Source organism: Zosterops lateralis, assembly GCF_965231275.1.
Source record: "Zosterops lateralis genome assembly, chromosome: 1".
Lineage (NCBI taxonomy): Eukaryota > Metazoa > Chordata > Aves > Passeriformes > Zosteropidae > Zosterops > Zosterops lateralis.
This window is the reverse complement of record NC_139762.1, coordinates 32,984,499-32,999,630: the sequence shown is the minus strand read 5'-3', so window position 1 is coordinate 32,999,630 and position 15,132 is coordinate 32,984,499. Positions and strand designations below refer to the sequence as shown.

Below are 15,132 nucleotides of genomic sequence, written 5' to 3'. Positions count from 1 at the left end.
CCTTCCTTGGCCTTTTGAGGTCAAATATTGGATCCAGAATAAGTTTTCTCATTACTGTTTATCACACACAGATTGGGGAGCTGCCAGTCTTTATAGTCTGCTTTATCTTATTTTATAAGCTCACAGTCGTGCTGGAAAGCAATGGTACTTGCAGTAGTGATATGCATTATATTTTGATATTTATAAATGCAAAGCACTCCTTATGTAAAGCCTTAGATGCTCTATACATCCTCCCATGTACTACCTTTTTTTTAAATCTCTTTGCTCTCTCTCTCACTTTACAGAGAGGCTGTTCCTAAGTCTGATCTTTTTGTTGTACAGAGGGGCTGGTAAACTGTCCTCAAAGCAAATGTTAAACCACTGCTTGCTTGGTTGTCAGCAGATGGTAAAGTCTTTAAAGGTTGATTAGCTTCCCCTCACCTCTGCCTTATCCTAACTCCTTTGGAAGGAAACAATTAAGCTCTGCCCTGTAGCCAGGGTTAACTGGATCCCAGGGACAGAACAAAGTAGCTGTTGCCTTCGATTTTTTTTACCATCACAAAGACGCATGCTAAAGCTTGCCCAGCAGTCCTCCACTCCCTCAAGGGTTCCTCAGATACCATTTTCTTCTGACTTTATCAATCTGGTAATACAGAACTTCATCAAAATGAAAGACTTTAGCAGTTATGTTTCCCAGTGGTTTCTGAGGGGGATGCCCCGTAATGGTTTTTACCAGCTTGTTTTGCAGACTCAGCTGCCTTTGGCATGAGGAAGTATGGGATGTTGATTGTGCAAATGTACAGCTTTGTATGTGTACCTGAAGGCATCCTACTGCCTCGGGTGTTTGGATTTGCTGGGTTTTGTTTTTTCTTCCTGGTTCCAATCTGGCCCATCTCAGAGAATGAGTTGCAAAGCCCTGCAGGCTTGTGTTTTAGCAGGCATAGCTTCGCAGAACATAAAAGGACGATGTTGTTATACCCAGCTGCTGCTCCTGCTGTCTGTTTGCCAGTTCCAGGATGACTTACATGGCCTCTTGCTTTCCCTGCAGCCCCCAATGCAGGTTCCTTATTTGTGTCTGTAAAGAGAAAGGGCTGTTCTTACATTCGCTGGTGCACAGGGGGCTGTTGCTCCATTTGACCCTTTGCACTGCTTCCCAAGGAGGGATGCTCTGCATGTTTTCATTCCCACCCTTTGTATACCAAACCATAACTGCAGCCCTCTATGGTTGTTAACAAAACAATCTGCTGTCCTGGGGCTGGCGTGGTCATGGAACACTGCCTTTTATCAACGCTGACATGGCTGAGTGATGCGCCATGGATTGCTCCCAGCCATCCTCCATTTTCTAGCCCAAGTCAGCAGACACCACTTGCACCTGAGAGCATAAAGCGAGTTTGGGGCTGGTCTGGAAAAAAATTTTGCTGGTGTCCAGCTCAGTCTCCAAGGCTTCCTTCAGCTGCTGCTTAACCTGCAGCAAGACACCTTAAGCACTCAGCTTAATAAACTCTGCTATAATAAACGGGTGGGGAACCCAGCCTGAAGAGTTATCCCAGTGCCTGTGACATAACAGAGTATTGTTTTAGCAACTGAGGACACCTGAAGAGGACACTGCTATCTGCAAAGCTAGACTAGTCTATTGCTCTAATGACTTCCTTAGGCAGGATGTCTGAAAAGCCTGAGGTTTCCAAGACTCTTTAGGCTTAACTTACTTAGTAATTGTTTAATGACTGAGGGATTTTTGTGATGACTGTGTCAGGAAGTATATGAGAGTTCTTGGGACATCACCTTAAATTTGGGCTTGTCACTGACAAAGGCTTGCCAGCCTTCCATCTCAATGGGAAGAAATTTTCATCTCATTGAGGTACTATAATCTGTAAAGTGCCAACTCCCCAAGAAGACTGTTCTTCTTTCCTACCATGGGATGGATGGAAATTTTAAATTTCTGTAACAAAAAACTTTTCTGAGTCATCTCTAAGGTGGTTGGAATCACTGGGGAATGTCTGCTGAGTGTGCATTTTAGAGTGTAATTTGAGGTTTTAGGACCTGAATAGAGAGATACACTTCAGATATGTCAGTATCTAGATGGAAGATGCAAGACACACCTCCTGGGCTAATCCTCTTCAGGGGTGGGGATTTGAACAAGTAATCTCCAAGAGGCTAAATCTTAGCATCTCAGGATCTCTAATCCCTTCCCATTGACTACACCATTTATTTTAGAATCATTGATCTTTTATGTAAAACCTTTATTTCTTGGATGTTAGCAGCATTTCCTTCTCTAGATATTATCCTGATGTCATCTTTGGAGTTTCCTCCAGCTGGTCTTTGTTCCAATATACTGTCTTGCTTTGTGGTGGTTACATCCAACATTTGGCAGCCTCTGGAATGATGTACTGATCATCATATCCACTGCTACTACTCCAGGCCTAGCTGGATCACACAGACCATTTCCTTCAGTCCATTGGATCATCTCTCTCAGGCAGCTTAAGCAGAACATTGCTGAAGTAGAACATAATCTCCCCCATTGCATCTGCTGACACCACATGACTTTTACCTTCCTACTCCGGGATTCATTTTAGTGAATGAATAGAGAAGAAATTAATTTGTGAAGGTCTTTGAGAGCAAGAGGCAGCAGGAAAGTGTGATCTGGGGAAAGGAAATAAATGTAGAATGGTATGACTGGAACAACATGGTGGTGTCAGTATTAAGGGATGCATCTTTGTAGTGGACTGTGTGAAAGGGATTATGACAAGGGGGAGGTATGACATGAGGTTTTGTTAGGAGAAGTTGGGATGGCAGATGATGGAGGGCCTGGAGGAAGATTAAAGGAGCAGAAAAAGGACAAATCTTCATGATATAGCTAAAAGAGAGGCAGAAAAGTGTAAGTATGATCTGGATTTCTTTGGAGTAGGAGCAAAAAGGAGTAATGACCTTTGTGTCATGCTATGTCACCTTATCTGGGACTGTGCATGATCCTTGGATTAGTGGGAACTCTCCCCTGTCATACAGGAGCAGTTTTACCTTTAGGATTGTAACATACCACCTCAGAGGGGCCTTCAGACCATGTCTATTTGTCCCAGAAGTCCTGTTTAGTAAGAGTTACTTTTGTTTAACACCTTCTGTTTCTACACTGCACCAATGACCCTGCTGTTGTGTTGGGCAGTGGCTACCTCTGCAGAACTGTACCTGACCTTGGAGGAGAATGGTACTATCTTGCATGAACTGACTGTAGGCAGCTGCTAAATGAAGTTGCGAAAAGGGGATACAGCTCTGCCTCTTCTAGATTGTCTTTTGTTCAGTATTCCAAGAAAAAAAGGTCTGTTTGCTTTTGGTTTTTTTTTCTTAATTATGGAGGATGTTATTAGGTGTTTTGCTCACTGTGCTTTTCACTGATGATTAAAAGATGTTGAAAAATGTACTCCTGTGACTGCCACACAGTCAGTGTAAGTGTGTCTGGTGCATGTGGACTGATGTCAATGAGAATAAATATTTACCCAACACTTTGTGATCTTACCTTCCAGGTTTTAGGATGGAGAGAATAAATGCCGGCTAAGCCTTCCTCTTAACAATCCTTCATAATGAAATGTTATCAGTCATAATTTTGAGGGATTTTGTAAACTTTCCCCTGATGTTTAGGAAGATTTGGTAAAATAAGGGGGCTAAATACATATTACTGCTGTGCCCATAGAAGGGGAATAACAGTGTAAGACAAACAGAAAAGTTAAAAAATACTAATATGTATCAGTGTTCAATATGAGAGAACCTGGGGAGGCTCTTGCAGCCAACCAATGCTTTATGCAGTGTGAGTCTAAGCTATCTCTAAATTAGACTGTCAGTAGAAGTAGGTTTAGAATAAATCAATAAAATGAATAGTAACAAATCACCAGGATCAGATGTTACTCCCTGAAGACTTCTAAAGGAACTCTGATATGAAATTGCTGAACTCCGAACAGTGGTGTGTAATCTATCATATAAAGCAGCTTGAGTGGCAGAGGAAGGTGGAAAATGTGATAGCAATTAAAAGAAATGGTTCTATTTGGGGAACATCTAAGTAATAAGCTTGTCATTTTATCAATACGTTATTCTAGCATAAACTATTGCTGTAGTCAAAAGAAGCAGCTCAGCCTTTCCCAGCCACTCCTGCCACTGGTGCTTCTGTGCTTCTATAGTCTGTTGTGTGATTGATTCTGTAGCACTCCAAAGTAGGGAGCTGGTCCTGGTTGGTACTAACCTAGGAAACACTAGATTATTAGTTTTAAGATGGATAAGTCTCTTGATCCACTTAATCTGTCAGTGACACAAAGTTTGCTGCCCTGACACAGGGAGAGGGTGGCAGGGAGTGAGAGGTGTGCAGGTGAGGAAGCAGGAGAGAAGGGCTGGTGTCTTTAGCAGCTGGACTTGCTTGCAGGAGTATGATTAGATGCAAGATTTCAGCATGAAGTTATGAATTTGTGCTGGGAAATTGTGTGGCAGTACAGTACATGCAAAAGGAAGAAATGCATACAGAAACATAATGAGAAGCAGGAAATGTGGGATTATTTTTTGCAGACAGTTCAGATCTTGTGTATCCTGTAGAGCTGTTAAAGGTTTGAAAGAGCATGAGGATATGTATGATCTGGTGTGCCTGTATCTTATATTCATATTTTCAAGATGCTTTTGATAAAGTCCCTTGCCAAATTCCTGAAAGAAATTTAAAGATCATTTTGATCAGGAAGCAGATGCTTTTTAGGACTGATAATTATTTAAAAGAGAGAAAATGAAAGGTAGGAGTAAATTGCCTGTGTTTAAAATGAAGGGAATTCACCACTGAAGACTGGGTGCTGCTGAGTGTGGGATGAAATCTGAGGTAACAGCATGTGCTGGTATTATTAAATGATTGAAGGTCTCTGGTAAATAAAGCCATGGTTTCACCTTTGGTGGCCATGCAAAATTATGTTCTTGTACACCCTATTATTCCCACATCTGACTGCCTCTTTGAGCTGGTGTGCTACATCAGGAAGCCAATCCAACTCAAAATTAGTCTCATGAAAGTATTAAGAATGGGGCAGTGTAGAACTGGGAAAATAAGTTGGGAGCAGGCCCCTCGAACCAGCCCTATGGCTGCAGAAAGATGAAAGGAATAAAAATCTATGTGACTGCAGGATAAATTTGCACATGGGATCCAAGTTTGAAAAATGCAAAGTAATGTCTTTTTCTACGATGAAGAAGAAGAAATTCTTATTATACATATTCAGCAGGGTGCTGACTTGACTATTATCATGCAGAAAATAGGTCTGTGGAGGTAGTGTGGAGAGTCCGTAGAAATTTTTGATCAGCATTGGTCAAAAAGGCAAATGGTATTTAGGCTAATTAGGAAAAAAGCCAAGCAAGAGCTGTAGTTACACCATTGTGTAAGTGTGAAATATGGAATGTATAATATGATTCCTCTTCTCCTCCAGCTCAGATTGAAAATTACGTAAAGGGCAGCAAGAGTGATTCCAATTATAGATTTAATACATCTAAGAATAAATAGTCTATGTCTGGTCATCTTAAGAGGGCAAGTTTGGTAAAGGAGGTATATGGTGATCTACAAGGCTATTAATTGTGTGGGGAAGGTGAGATATAAAGATTGTTCATTGTTTCTCATAATGAGGCAAGTGTCTTGTCACAGAGCGAAATTATTTGGTTTATAGCGAATAAAGAGAAGTGGTTTTCCAGTATAATGCACAGCTAAACTGTGAAAACTGTTGTCAGTATTCTGTGGAAGCTAAAACTTGGAAGGGTTTAAAAACAAGCTAGGCAAAATCCTGGCAAAAACTCCATCACCACAGTGATGTCAATACAACTTCCCATTTGGAAAGTCTATACTGCCTGTTGCTGGAAGATAGGAGGGTGTATCTAAGAAGGGTAACTCTGTATTTATCTTTTTCTGAGTTCTTTTTTCTTCTGTTGGGCATTCTCTGTCAAAGACCTGGTGCTTTTTATGGGGGTCTTTGATCTGACCCAGTGTATTACATATGCAACATGTTGCAGTTTGAAAAGAATTAATTGGAATCTAAGATTATAATAAGAAGGGTAGGAAAACTGAGTGAGCTGGCAGCAGAACGGGAGTCATTTTCTGCTGAATGGCTTTGCAAATGGAGTGGTGGAACCTGAAGCTGGGACAAGAGAAGCAGGAGCTCTGGAGATAGCATGAAGTTGGGACCGAGTCTACTAGCAGTGACAGTGGCTTCTCAAATAGGAAGGTCTGGCATCCTCTAACTGTCCACCTGTACTTTGCCATGCTACCCCATCTCCTCTTCTATACTTGGCTTGACCTTGTGCCAAGTAGATTTAGGTATCTTCGTAGGAAATAATTTTTTTTTCCCCTTTGACAGGATTATTTTCTGTCACAGTAGTGAGCTGAATCAGCTTGCAGCAGGAGCACCATGTCTGGGATTCACTGCAGACAGTGTGTCACATGCTGCGGTGCCGAAGATAATGGGAAATGCCAATGAGGGGAATATGTCTAAGATGCTCTCTCGTGTCAGGAGCTCAGACAGGTTTTTTTGAGAATTGAGGACATGGAGCCTGAAAAGGATTTATTTGCACTTGGGCACTAAAACTTGTTTGGGCAAACTTTTGGAAGGGCATAGTCTGGGAATGCTGTTCCTGAATTGTCCCACCATTGTATCCAATGACTGGGAAACGAGAGTCAACATGGGGAATGATAAACACTCTTATTCTTGATCAGGACTCTCTTTGTAGATACAGATGGTAATTTTTCAGTTCCTCACCACAAATACTTTTATGCTGTGTGTACACTTAGCAAGTTAGACCCTTTGAGGGAGAGAAAATAACTGAGGTAGCTGTCAGAAAAACACATAGTTTCCATGTGCCCAGGAGCACTGAGGCACTTTATGCGTTGCAGGCATCTAAATTTATTTTTTGTACTCAATGCAAGAATACCTAGTAGAGCCCCAAGTGTTTAATGTTCTGTGTTTGAGTCAACTTTATAGAAGAAAAAGCTACCCATTCTATATGACAGCCAATTGGATCATAGTATTCTCAGTTTCTCAGTCTTTTCCCAGTGATTTATTATTGCCAGTTGTCACCTTTTGCTATGTGAGAAAGTGATAAGGAGCTGTCATGAAAGCCTAGTGTGAAACCATTTATTATGAAGATGTGCATTGTAGACAATATCAGGGTTTTTGATTATCTTAGTTGTTTAAGCAGAAAAAAATTGGAAAGTGTAGGTCTACCAGGAGAACATTTTTAGGGATAAAAATAATTTTCTTTTGACAGTGGGAAAGGCTTTTAAGTCAGAAAAGGCAGAAAAACGTTGTTGTACTGCAAAATAAGCTTGAGTGATAAAAGCATTTTGATGAGGTACCTGGAAGATAAGTTATGACACTGGGAGTTTGGTAAGGTTGTTGGAAATGCAACCCTAAAGACCTTTAATCAGTTATTTGTAACATCCCTTTTGCCCTCATAACATTGGAAGTTTAGGTGCTATAACTATCAAATCAGTGAAGTATTTCAGATATATGAAATTATATATCATTATATATATAAATAACCAGGTGCATTAAGTAGCTGAGATCATAAAGGTACATGTTTGTGTATTTGAAAAGCATTTCTACAGAACTTTTTCCAAAATAGTGCTTTTGATATTTCCTAATTGTGTGGTGGTGCTAAGCCAAGAAGTGTGTGGAAGGGATAAAAAATTATTGGAAGACTTTATAAAAATTCTTGTATTTTAGTGGTAAAAAGAATAGCAGATGCTGCTTCTTAGTTTCTGCCTTAGTCTGAATCCTTTCCGAATCACTCAAGTGTGCTTGGTCACTGTCAAATGTAGCAGAAATAAGTCGTGTTCCCAGGTCAGAAAGTTCAGATTGAGGGCCATGAAGAAAAAGGGGAAAACTGAGCCACTGCACAGGGGTCATGCCAAAGAAATCTCTCTCATCAAGAGACCTGTCATCTTAGATATACACCAACCGCTTAAGTTGATTCCCTGTCTGGCTCAAATGCTGCACAGGAGGTTAGGTCAGTTCCACAGCTGCAGGTCTGGAGACGAAGCAGGCTGGGTACCTCCTGTTTTAACTGATGTCCTACTGCCTCTAGTGAGCCATAAGAACACCAAAACCAAAACAAGTCAACATCAGCTTAGCAAAAAAATCATTGCCAAATTCTGAAATGAATCTAAACTGTGGTAGCTCTTGCTGACTTCTGTCTACTAGACATTCATTTCCCTTCAGAAGTTTGATCAAAGCACCAAGAACATGAGGGGAGAGGATAACCTCTATTGCAGAGATGACACAGCCAGATCCTCTCAGCCCCCAGATACAACCCTGCTTCATATTTTCCCAGAATGAAGCTGGCTATAAAACATGTGCAAGTATCTAAGAAGTGCTGTTTCTAGTAGATGAAAAGTAGGACCTGATTTTTAAGAGAGTAGCATAAGAGGAATCGCAACAGATGGAGTGTGGGCTGGCAGGTCAGTTAGCTGTGAGAGTAGGAACTGGAACTCTGGAACAACTGGAAGTGTTGCTGCTTCTTATAAAGTGTCCTCACATCCTGTTCCTTCAGCAGGAGCGACAGACCACCTTGTCCTTCAGGAACCCCAAACATTGGGCCCTTCAGCACAGGTGCCCCATTTATCATTCTCACCGATAAAGTCTTTTTCTTTCTTCTTTCTTTCTTTCTTCTTTCTTTCTTCTGTACTTCTTCCTTCGTAAAGCCTTTTACTATCAAACTCTGATCTGCAAGCTGTTGAAAAGCTGGGCACCATCATCCAGGTACTCTTCTTGGATCACACAGAGATTCCCCAGCTGCTGACCTAAGTTGGTGTTTGTACACTAATGACTCCCGTGTTGCTATTAGCACTTACTGCAATGGTTGTTGAGTTGGAACCTTGTTCTCAGGATACAGCAAAGCATTCTTTCCTGAAAGCAGAATCTGTAATGGTATAAAACTCAGAGATGGTGTCCTGAAATTCAGATTTTTAAATTTTATTTTTATTTTTTGAAAAAAGCTTTTACGAAATGGGAGAATTTGTATATAAGAATGCTGAAAAGATAAAACTGTATATTGACGTGCTTGCTGTATCACTGAGTCCAGAATACAGTTCATGTGCTGTCTTCAGAGCTTGAATTCCAGTGTTTCCAGTGCTCCAAGTTGCTATAATACAATGATTTTCTTGTGAGATTAACATTTTCTGAGGAATATAAAGAGCGCCTTCATTCCCCGCCCACAGGGTGGAAGGATGGATTCACTGCAGACCTGTGCTTTGAGGTTGTGTATTAAGAATCTGAAAGAAATCTGTTCTTCAAAGCAGCTTTTTTCCCTCTTGTGAACTAAATTTACTCTCACGCTGTTAATTCCTCCTTCCCCCGCAATCCTTCTCAACATGCCCTGAGTTCAGACAGTTTCACAGTACTATGGGAGCAGCAGCCTTGGTCTTTTTGTGAGCAAGAATGGGACTGATTTTTGCTATAGCCAAACTACAATTATTACTTTACTAAGCTCCCTGTCATGCTCCCTGTTACTGCCGTGAGGTGATGCTTGGTTGTGCAGTGTCCTGGTGCAGTCCTTTTCTTTCCCACTTTACTGCTTTCTGTAAATCCCTGGGCTCAGAGGTCACCCGGGGAGATTAAGAACAAAAAGTCACAACCCAAGACCTATTTGTGAACCATTAATTGGTATAGATTTCTGCCTATTTCCCAATGGGCTTTTTCTGGGCTCTTAAGACCTCCCTTAATAGCTGGGCACCCTGGGCTGCATTACAGCCTCTGCTTGCTGTGTAGCTGAATAAACACAATTGCTTGAGAAAAGTCTGGGGCATTGGCCAACTGGAGCCAGCACACCCTGGATTGCCAGGTGCAGCAGAGCCAGGTTCTGCCCTGCCCTGACAGTGGCTTCTCCCTTCTCTAGCATGTTCAAGGGAAAGAAAGAAAAAGAGCAGATGAGACAGCAGGTGCTAAAGGCCAAATTTGCTGTGTGCTGGAAGAGGTTGGCAGGGTGTTCTGCTGTGGTTTGTGATGTTTTGCTAGGTTTTGATTTTAGTGGGCAAGGGAAAAGGTTGGCTGTTGGATATAGAAATAGATGTAATAAGAATACTTTCGTGAGAGAGGAGGGGACTGTCTAAAAAGGAGATAATGGAGCAGAATGCACTGAGTATAAATTCAGAAGCTCTGTGCATTAACTGCAGTTGGTAAGCTCATAATGCAGGCTTTAAATTGCTGTTGCTTTTTTAGAGGGGAAGGTTTGATCCAGTTTGGTATTACTTGGGATGTGCAACACCTTTTACGAGAGTCTGTATAGTTGGCAATGGAGACAGTCCTGCTTTTTTTTTTAGAGTCAATTTTGATCCTTTCAAAGATTGAAATAGGAGTAGAATTACAGCACTTTGACAGCCAAAGGTTTTTCATGAGATGTCAGTTACCCTCGTGGAGTATAGCTGGCACTGACAGAGCTTTACAGAATAGCATCAGTTACTGTAATAAAATGCATTACTTGTCCCATCTTTTAGACAAGGTGAAAAATACCGATGTGAGCTGTAGCTGTGGCAGCAGCTCACACCACTATCTCCCAAGCCAGGCTGAGATCATGAGATGACCTTGTCTCAGAAAAGCTTGTGAGATCCTTCTAAAACCAAGATCATACTCTCTTCCTGATGTGAAAATGTGATGTGTGCAAAAACATTTTGGGGTAAGTGTTTGGGGAAAATAGATGAATGTAAATAAAGTGGTAGCATTGATGGGTCCAGTGTTGGTGGAAGCTAACAATAAAAAACTGTGGTTTTCTTGCAATAGCATTTGGCATGAATTGTGATTTTATTCCTTTACTTGAACTTGAGTTGAGTATAAATTGCCAGAATAAGAGATGTAATCGTGGAGAAATCATGCTGTCTGACTTGGGACTGCTGGAAGCTTTTATACCTCATGTTTTATTGCTTTTCAGTTTCTTTCCTTTTTTCCTTTTTCTACATCCTGAATCCTCCTCCTGCCATTATCCCTCCTCCTCTCACTGCCCACAGTGCTCTGCCAATTCCACAAGCAGCCTTTCTTTAACCCTCTTCACATCCAGTTCTTGGAATTTAGGGCTGGTTGACCTCTCTCTAGGAATCACTGCAGTTAAAACCAGAAAGCCAGATCCTGGTTTTGTTCTTTCCCAGCCATGAATTCAGAGCCCCAGCATCAATACAATAATGAAACCCTTGTTGGATTTAATTCCCTGCCCCATAGGAGCCTTGTCCATGGGATTTTGTTTGCTGATACTGTTAGTAACATCATGGGGGATGCACTGCCACAAGCTGGAAGCAAACAAACAACAGTGAAAAACAACCACAAACAAATAGCATTTGTCAGATCTCTATTGTCAAAGGGTTTTCATTCAAAGCCTTAAAGCAGCAGGGGCCATGTAGCATTGCCCCAAAGAGTGAAAACCACCAATAATGGGCAAACACAAACGTTTTGCCTATTAAGGTGACTACAGCTTCTCCTCTTACTGTCTGTAGATGTTAACTGTCTCTGTGGCTGTAGAGTTTAACTCTGTAACAGGCAGGTGGAAAATTTCCATTCTGGTACATGCCATCAAGCAGTGGCAGAAAGGCTACAAGAGGATGATTTAGCAATTCAGCACAAACATGCATCCCAGTTTCCAGCAGGCAAAATGCCTCCTCACTTCCACTTCAGCTGCACAGGCATTGAGCAAAGAGACTGCATGGGACCAGCCAGGTGGTTCTTAGGATGGACAAACAGATGCAGGCCTCTGGCCTGCTGGAGGGAGCCCTGGACATGCTGCAGGCTCCTCCCTGTCCTCTCCCCTGGATGTCCCTGGAGCAGGGCCAGGGAAGCAAAGGGACACTGTCTATTCCCTCCTTGCTCGCCTTGCTCACTGTAGGGCTCCTAGGCCACAGCAGCTTGCAAACACCTTGGAGACTCCATCAGTGCTGGGGGGCTGCTGATGGGCACAGAGCTCTTCCCCAGGGCGCTGTGACACCCTGGGGAGCCACTGCCATCGTGGGACTTCTGGGGTTTGCTGTGGGCAGAAGTCTCAAAGCACATGCAAGGGGATTTTGGGATGTGATCAGTTGGGAAACCTGGGCATGTTGGGCAAGCAAAGTCTAAACCTGTAGGCAGGGGATGATCTCTGCCAGCTGAAACTGGGCTTCTCCCATTGCAAAGAAGGCATTTTCCTGAGGTGTTTGTAGTATCACTGACTTGAGGGAAATTTTGTTACAGTCTCCAGCATGATGGCCCATCTCTCCAGGCAAATATGTCATGGGCTGCTTGTGCAGCTTATGTAAATACTTTGAACAGGTTTTTTTCTTTGATGTGTGAATACAGATTGTGTTATTATTAATGAGAATCTAATCTCCCTTCTGTGGTGAGGGTTTTGACATGCAAATGAGCCATAGGACATTTCATGTTACATCATAGTTTAATGGATAGGAAATTTGTTCAAGGAGTCAAGGTTAGTAAGATGTAATTTAGGAAGTTACAGCTATGTTCTTGATTACAAAGAATGATAAATATTTGATAACAGTTTTCTAAAAGCATCTGGAAAACATGAAAATGCCATCAGCTTTGCAAGAAACTGCTGTACTTGGTTTTCTTGACAAATGGAGAGGATTCAGATCTTCCTGGAGCTTGTGGTCATGTAGGTGTGGGATGAGGGAGTTTACAGCAAAGGGTAGGAGCAGTTGCCCAGAGTGCTGCTATTTGTAGTGTTTGGAAGAAAGCCAGCTCCTCTTCTAACCCCCTGTGGCTTAGAGGAGTCTTGAGTATGCATCAGGGCAGAGAGACCAGGAAAGTCTGTCGTTAGACCATACACAAACTCCACTAAGGTGAATGCCAGAGTTTTGTGTCCCCTTACTGCAGAGAATATCAGCTCTGTACAATCAAGCTCCAAATGTAACTAAAAATTTCAAATGGAAAGTGAATGCACCACTTCCTCTGCTAATCTGTGAATCCAGAGATTCAGAGCATTTGGTTTGACTATTCATGATCTATTTACCTTTTAAAATTCAGACGTAGGCATGTATGTGATGATTTATTCCTCCTTGTAATTGGATACAGTGATTAAATGAGCTTGCATATTATAGTTCATTGTCCTTCTGGGATATGGGCTACTGTTTCTTCAGAACAGCAGCTCCTAATGGAATTAATTCCAGCTCCTGTGTGTTTACTGTAATGGGTGATGTGTTTCCGAAAGCTGATACGGAGAATCACTTTTAAATGTATGTTCTTATATATGAAGTATTCATCTAGCTGAAGGGTAGTACGTAATCCTCAGAGTCTTCTTTAAGATCTTGAAGGTCTTTTTAAACTCAGTCTTTCTGTGAATTCTGTGAAGATGCTTTGCTACCTTCTCTGACAGTCTCTTCAGGAACAATAAATATATGCTCACTATTTCGTAACCTGAAAGAGGCTGTAGGAAGTGTTACACCAAGCATAAGTGTTTACCAGGCTGCAGCCATGGAAAGTGGTTGCAGTCTGAGACTGTCATCACATAATTGATGATTTCCCATGGGCTAAGCAGTGATGATATAGAAAGCATACTGCTTCTTAGTAAGAAAAAATAATTTTTTATAATTGCATTTAATGACTGAATGAATAAGCAAATCAGTTTAATAAAAAAAAAAAAAAAGAGAGGAAATTATGCTGTTAGCCTATTTAATTTGAAGAGGGTTTGAAAAACTGATGGGCAAAGGCAATTTGCAGTGAGATCACCATCTGACTCACCTTTGATGGTGTTAGCCAAAAGCATTGCTGTTGTCTGCGTGGGGCAGTGGGTTTTGTACTCAGCCTTGGCAGGTGCCTCCCCCCCTCTTCTGAGCCCATATCTGCCTCCTTTTCTCTATACACTGGCAAAATAAAGCACATTCTATGAAAACTGTGTAAGTGAAGTGCTTCACTTACAGCCCAAAAGTGCTATAGAAATGAAAGATGGCTGTGAGCACTAGTCACAGCCAGGTGCTGTAGTGGTAAAACATGGTCATAGAGCAGATGATCCAAGAGGCACCGTTTAATACAGTGGCTTATCTGTTATTGCAGTTTGTGATTTTTACCTTTTTCCTTAACATTGCATCAAATTTGTGTATTCAGCCACGGAGACTCCTTGGTGCCCTGTGATGTCCAGGAGACAGCTGTCTTGATGAAGGGCTAAAAATTGAATATTTTCCATGAAATGCAGAATGCATCTCCTGCATTAGATGCTTTCCAGTGTGTGCATGAAAAACACAGTATCTCATAAGACTTGGAAAAGAAAGATAACAAAGGGAGAAAGCTGGACTATACCAGTCCAAAGTTATGCCTGTCTGAGGGCTGTTTTGCATCTATTTTATTTTTTTTGGTGAATGAATCAATAAATAGCACTAAAAATCTGAAATAATGGCAAAAGTGAACATAAACCTTTAGAAAATTACCCCTCTATGCTTTCATCTATAATTGCATAGTATTTCCACTTTATTTAACTGAAATAAGCAAAGCCATCAAATAAAAAACCCTGAGTAATTACAGTACAGTTGAACCAAAGATCTAATGCTGAGCTCCCCAATGAATGTAAATAGTTTGAAAATTATCAAAGTAAGGGTCTTCCATCTTAAAAGTGTAGCACTGAGATGCTGTGTATTGCAAGCAGCCAAATTGCACACAAACACAGTTCAGCTACCACGGGAAAATATTCCCATGGAGATGTTTTAATACTTACAAGCAGCTGAACTCTTGATAATATCTATTCCTTGTGTCTTACCCCTGTATGATCTCTAAACAGTGCAAGCAAGAACCTTTGTGATTGCTTTCATTCATCTGTCAGCACAGGGTTGTACTGACAAACACAATTGTTTGAAGTTTTTAGATGTTCCTAATACATATGCAGACTATGTGAAAAGCATTTTTCTGTCTTCCATTAAGTTGTAATAATAATAAGCATAAAAGCTGTCTTTAATTACATGTTAACCTGTCACTGGAATGACTTGGGTGTCTCAGTGTAGCAAGTACAATTTCAGGTCATAATTTAAGGACCTTTATCTTATAAATAAGTCTACATTTAGTGTAACAATGTATTTTAACACCACCATCATGAAAATCGTTAGAGTTTTTTTTAATCCATTCACCACATGGGGAAGCAAAATGCAGCTCCTTTATGAGTGCTCTGGTGCTCATTGTTCTGGTTTTATACTGTGAAGCTGTGCTT

The 15,132-nt window shown here is 41.3% G+C and overlaps 1 protein-coding gene across 3 annotated transcripts in view; it reads left to right on the top strand.

Annotated features, from left to right (window-relative positions):
- Nucleotides 1-15,132, top strand: part of RAPGEF5 (Rap guanine nucleotide exchange factor 5) — a 90,282-nt gene that overhangs the window by 28,941 nt on the left and 46,209 nt on the right. The gene's annotated exons all lie outside the window — the stretch shown is intronic.